At 40.9% G+C, this 6,279-nt stretch overlaps 1 pseudogene; it reads left to right on the top strand.

Moving 5' to 3' along the window:
• Positions 1–1,804: 1,804 nt before the first annotated feature.
• On the top strand, positions 1,805–2,245 carry LOC102418188 (annotated as a pseudogene).
• Positions 2,246–6,279: the final 4,034 nt, after the last annotated feature.

The raw sequence follows: 6,279 nt of genomic DNA, 5'->3' as shown, positions 1-6,279 counted from the left end.
ATACATATCATGGGTATATTTATCTTAACATGGAGTCTTATTTTATGAATCACAAAGGAATAAATAGTTATCTGAAAAAAATAGTGGAAAATGGTGGCATAAATGTATGTGAGAAACATTATGTGTGTTATCCATATATATCACATGATGAGTTTTTCTTCCAAGGTCCCTGGTACTTAGGGTGGGAATCTTGAGATTAAAGGGGTTTCCCACTTTAGTAAAAAAAAAAAACAACAACACAAAAAAACCAAAAAACAAAACAAAACAAACAAACAAACAAAAACAGAGGCTCTCCAGCCCTTTGGCTTTCCTGAATAGCACCACACCTAGTGCCCCTCTAGCCATTTACAGAACAAATTATACTTCAGTTTTCAGCCCCAAATACGACATGAATGGGTACATTTGTAAATCACTACTCTTTGATATCAGAGTAAAATTTTCTATGGCTGGATTAAAAATACTAGCTTTTTAGTCCTCTTTTCCTCAGCTACTAGTAGAAAGAAAAAGTTCATTTCTAATGACTTTCTCCATAGACATCTACTTGCCATATCTACTTGCCATATTTCCTCCTGTACAACCCCACCCAACCACACACACACACACACACACACACACACACGCCAGTCACTTTCTCTCCTTAATCCCACAGTCTTTGTCATGCCCAGCCTAGGACAGCTTTTATTACCTTTTTCTCCTGATTTTCTAGTCTGAATTTAATCCTTCTTCCTAATCAAATACCTTAAAAATTGGATCCAAAATGGTGGCAGAGTAAGTGGAAGCTACACTGACACACTTCAAGGACCAATCTGGAGTTATAACTAAAATACAGAAAAACCTTCCTGAATAATCAATTTAAGACTAGCTGGAGAGAACCCTAATAACCAAGGATGGAAAGTGGAGATCACATAGAGACTGGTAGAAAATGTGGAATTGTGAAAGGGCTGGCCAGGCTACCACAGACAGCAGCTGAAATTTCAGAGGGATATATCAGCTGTGGGAGGTTCCCACGGAGAACTTTGGGGTCTGAATTGGGCTCCCCAGCCCAGAGCACAAGAATTGAGAAATGTGCCCACATAGCATCTGGCTGCAAAAGCAGCAGGGTTGCTCTCTGCCAGGGAGAGATGGCTGGAAATGTAGGCACCCTCTTAAAGGGCCAATGCACAAAATTTCTTCTGCAGTCACTCACCTTGGGCTCCAGCAGAGAAAAGGCAGAGTGGACTAGAACTGTGTGAAGAGAATCCAGGGTTGGAGCTTCCTTCAGGGGTTAGAGCTCAGAAGTCAGCCACCCTGGTTCCCTATGCTGAGTCATTCCCTCATGCTGCAATTGACATATTTCTCTGGCAGACCTTTACCATCCAGGCAGTTTTTGCCTGGGGGTTGAGGAGAAACAATTGCCCCACCCTGTAGAGTCTACATATTGCTGAGGTCGATAACCTGAGGCTAATTAAGACTGAGAATAACAATAAAACTGAATGCAGAGGCAGATCTCTGGAAGCTTTGAGTCTTTGCCCGATCTCCTTCTGCACCCAGGGCTAAAAAAAGCAGACCTTGGTACTCATCTTGGACCTTTCCAAAGGCACCCAGGCCCAAAAAAGAGAGCTATAAGCTGTGGATTGCTGATAGCTCCAAATAGTACTCAGGGCCAGTCACAAACAGCATCTTACATTGTCCTACACCATAAACTGGAAGTCACAGCAGATCTACCTAATACATATACACAAACCCAAACAGGCAGCCAAAATAGGGAGACAAAAAAACAAGCCCCACCCGACCCAACGTCTCCATGCCCACTCGTGCTGCTGCCATGGCTGATGTGGAAGACAGTGAGGAGCCCTGCTCCCTATCCTCTCACTACGGGAGAGCAGGCTCCAAGTCAGGAGGTGACAAAATGTTCTCTCTCAAGAAGTGGGATGAGGTGGCCATGTGGAGCTGGGATGTGGAATGTGGTACGTTCTCCATCTGCAGGGTCCAGGTGATGGATGCCTGTCTTAGATGTCAAGCTGAAAACAAACAAGAGGATTGTGCTGGAAGACAGCATATGGAGCTGTAGAGGAACTGGGGCCACCACATAATTCACAGATTCTAGAGCTGTGGTTGGACATCTCCTAAGCACAAACCTTACACATTGGTCTGGGGAGAATGTAATTATTCCTTCCACAACTGCTGCATGTTTCTGTGAGTGAAACAGAACAATCATTGCCCTCTCTGCCAGTAAGACTGGGTGGTCCAAAGAATCAGCAAATGAGAGTGGTGAAAGGGCTTCTTAGTGCATTTGTCCAGAGCCCTGGTGAATCACCTTATCAAGTGCCCTACAATGGCCAGGACACTCCAGAGGACTAAGTCTTCATATAGGAGGAGATGGATTTTTGGACTTTGAGGACTCATCAAAGGCGTTGGGTTAGCATTTTGTCAGTTTTATTTTCAGAAATTCTCTACAATTAAGAAGATAATTTATTAAAGATGGTCTTTCCTATCTCTGTGATATGTGTCGCACTGCTCAGAAGTGCTATAAAGGAGGAGAGAACTACAAATTGAATGACGTTTATCATTTACTTATTAATATCTGAGGGGCTGTGGAAGCAGTTCTATTCTGAAGAGAACTTTTTGCATGTTTAAGGTTGATCAGTTTAAAAAAGACAATGTTATAGTAACAAATAAAATGCAGTTTAAAACCCAACTCTTATCCTTAATTTTTTCCTGGTATTTATTTTAGACAGGGAAGAGGATGATTCATTAAATACTTATTTGATATGACAATTTTAAGTTTGGGCCAGAGAGGAAGGTAAATAAGATTTCATCTTTGGGCATATGGGATTTTGCTTGTATTTTAGGTTATTGTCCTCTATCATTGACTCATCAAAAAAAACCTAGATCTGCACACCTCACTGTTCAGTCATTCAGTGGGAATGAACAGAGGTATTTTCAAGTTTTAATCAGATTATGGTATAATTTAACTATGTTTCAGGTAGACTGTTAATAATGTTTACCACTATAAACATTATTAACAGTCCACCTGCTTGGATCAAAAAAAGTTTATTTTATTACACAATGTTTTAATAAACAGTTTATTCTGTTTACTTAAAAAAAGCAAAACACAAAACAAAAACAAAACAAGCCCCAAATAAAAGAACAAAAAAATTATCCAGAAGAAGAGCTAAATGAAACGGAGATAAGAAAGTTATCAGATATTGAATTCAGAATAATGATCACAAGGATGCTCAACAACAGGAGGAAAGATATAGAAACTATGAAAAAGGGGCAATTGGAAATGAAGAATGATATAGCACTAATAAAGAATAGACTGTAAGAAATACACTGCAGATTAGGGGAAACTGAGGATCAGATCAGTGATTTAGAAAACAGGGTAGAAAAAAATCACTCAATCAGAGAACAAAAAAGAAAAAACAATTATAAAACAGGAGGAAAACTTAAGGGAGCTGTGGAACAACATGAAACCTAACAATATTTGCATCATAGAAGTACCAGAATGTGAAGAAAATGAGCAAGGAATAGAGAACTTTTTTGAAGAAATAATGGCAGAAAATTCCCCTAACTGGTGAAGAAAAATGTCATGCAATTTCGGGAGGCACACAGAGTCCCAAGAAAGAAGAAACCAAACAGGCTCACACCCAGAAACATCATAATTAAAATGCCAAAATTAAAGACAAAGAGAGAATCATAAAGGCAGCAAGAGAAAAGCAATTGGTTACATACAAAGGAGCTCCCATAAGGCTGTAAGCTGAGTTTTGATCAGAAACTCTACAGGCCAGGAATAAATGGCATGGAGAATTAAAGGAAATGAAAAACAAGGATCTGAAACCAAGAGTACTATATTCAGCAAGGCTATCATTCAAAAATAGATGGTGAAATAAAGAGCTTCCCAGACAGAAAAGGGCTAAAGGAGTTTAAAACCACCAAACCAGCACTGCAAGAAATGCTAAAGGGACGACTGTAATTAAAAGAAATAGAGATAGAGAAACATAGGTATAAAAAATTAAAATGGCAATAAATAAGTACCTATCAATAATAACCTTAAATGCAAATAGGTTAAATGCTCCAATCAAGAGACATAGAATAGCTGAATGGATACAAAAACATGACCCAAATATATACTGTCTACAAGAGATCCACTTTAGGACAAATGACTCACACAGGGTGAGAGTAAAGGGATGGAAAAAATTTTCCATGAAAATAGAAAAGAAAAATTGCTGGGGTAGTAATAGTCACACCTTACAAAACATACTTCAAAATGAAGGCCATCACAAGAGACAGTAAAGGTCACTACATAATACTAAAGAGATTGATCTAACAAGATAACAAGAGGATATAACCCTGGTAAATATATATACATGCAATATAGGAGCACCTAAATATAAAATTAAAACAAACAAACAAACAAATAAACAAACAAACAAAAACTTCTGGAGGACTTTAAGGGTGAGATCCACAGCAATACAATCATAGTAGGGGACTTTAACATCCTACTGACTTCACTGGATAGATCTTCCAGACCAAAAAACAACAAGAAAAAAGTCACTCTAAATGACAAACTGGGTTTGATAGATTTAATTGACATTTACATAATATTTCACCCCCCAAAAGATGCAGAATATACATTCTTCTCAAAGTGCACATGGGTCACTCTCAAAGATTGACCACATGTTAGGGCACAAAACAAGTCTCTACAAGTTCAAGAAGATTAAAATAATAACAAGTATCTTCTCAGATCACAATGGCATAAAATTAGAAATCAACTACAGTAAAACACTCAAAAACATTCAAACACATGGAGGCTAAATAGCATGTTATTAAGCAATGGATGGGATACCAATGAGATAAAAAAAGAAATAAAAAAAATTTGCTGGAAACAAATTAAAAGGAACACACAATAAACCAAAACGTATGGAACACAGCAAAATAATCCTGAGAAGGAAGCACATAGCACTATAAGACTACCTCAAAAAACAAGAAAAATTTATAATAAACTATATAACCATACAACTTAAAAAATTAGAAAGAGAACAACAAGAAAAGCTCAGAGTACATAGGAGAAAATAAATAATAAAGGTCAGATCACTTCAGACCGGAGGAAAGGTACAGAGGGAGAGACTGTGAGAGAGCGAGGGAGCAATAGGGGAGTGTATGGACGTGTGGTGTGTGTGTGTATGTGTGTGTGTGTGTGTGTGTGTGTGTGTGTGTGTGTGTATGAGCTAGGGACAGTTAGATTCTGCAGGTCTTCCAAGGGGCTGCTAAACCTGGCAGTCTTAGACGGCGGAGCTCTGCTCCCAGTGCGGACACTCCTGGGCAGCCAGTGCAGGCACAGAGACCATGCCATCTTGAGAAACAGAGCTGCTTGAGACTAGGATCCTGGCCTCAGCACTACCCAATCTGGTCTCAGACACAAACTAGGACCCTGCAGCCACTGGGGACAGAGACTTGCGAGCACAGTTACAGACCCACAGACACCAAGAATCCAGACATCCCAGTGGCAGATCTCTGTGAGTAACAGAGCCCATCCCCCTCCCCGCAGGCTTGCAGGAAGCGCCATAATAACTAATAGACCCACCCCTCGCACATTGTGTATGCCTCTGCAGGAATTTGAGCCTCAGAGTTTGCAGACACTGAGAATCTGTTCTCCGCAGCACCTCTGCAGAAACTTGAGCCTAGGAGTACTCAAACACTGGGAATTTGTTCCCTGCAAGGCAATTGGGCGACCAGACCCAAAGACCATGCAGACGGTAGTGCCACCTGACTTTGATTCTGGGCAAGCACTCACTGAAGTCCCCCAAGCTGACCGGGACCCCAATTCTCCAGGCAGGAGGCAGCACTAAGCACCAGTGACTTGACTTTTTTTCTTATCACGTGCACCTGGGATCCCTGATTTCCAGTACATTCACACTAAGAGCCAGTGACTCCAATTCTTGGTGCATGCGCACACAGGGACCCTGAATCTCAGCGTGAGGCTGAGATACTGGATTCTTGGGGAACTCTGACTCCTGGAACATGCTAGGGGGCTCTGATTTACAAAACACGCCAGGGGGTCTCTGTTTCAGCATGGTGCAGGTGGGGTCCCTGATTCTATGTGTGCACATGAGACCACACTGAGCACTGGTAACACTACCTCTGGGCGAGCCTGGTTCCCACCAACCCACGACAATCACACATCTTAGTGTTGGAGCTCTTCAGTAACACTAAGGTGGTGCGAAGCTCCCACTGCACACGGCCCAGGCCCACACAACTCAACATTTGAACCTTCTGGTGATAGTCAAAATGGGGAGA

The sequence above is a fragment of the Myotis lucifugus genome, unplaced genomic scaffold (assembly GCF_000147115.1).
Source record: "Myotis lucifugus unplaced genomic scaffold, Myoluc2.0 scaffold_2, whole genome shotgun sequence".
NCBI lineage: Eukaryota > Metazoa > Chordata > Mammalia > Chiroptera > Vespertilionidae > Myotis > Myotis lucifugus.
The sequence above is the reverse complement of the archived record's forward strand: the minus strand, read 5'-3'. Positions and strand labels throughout refer to the sequence as shown.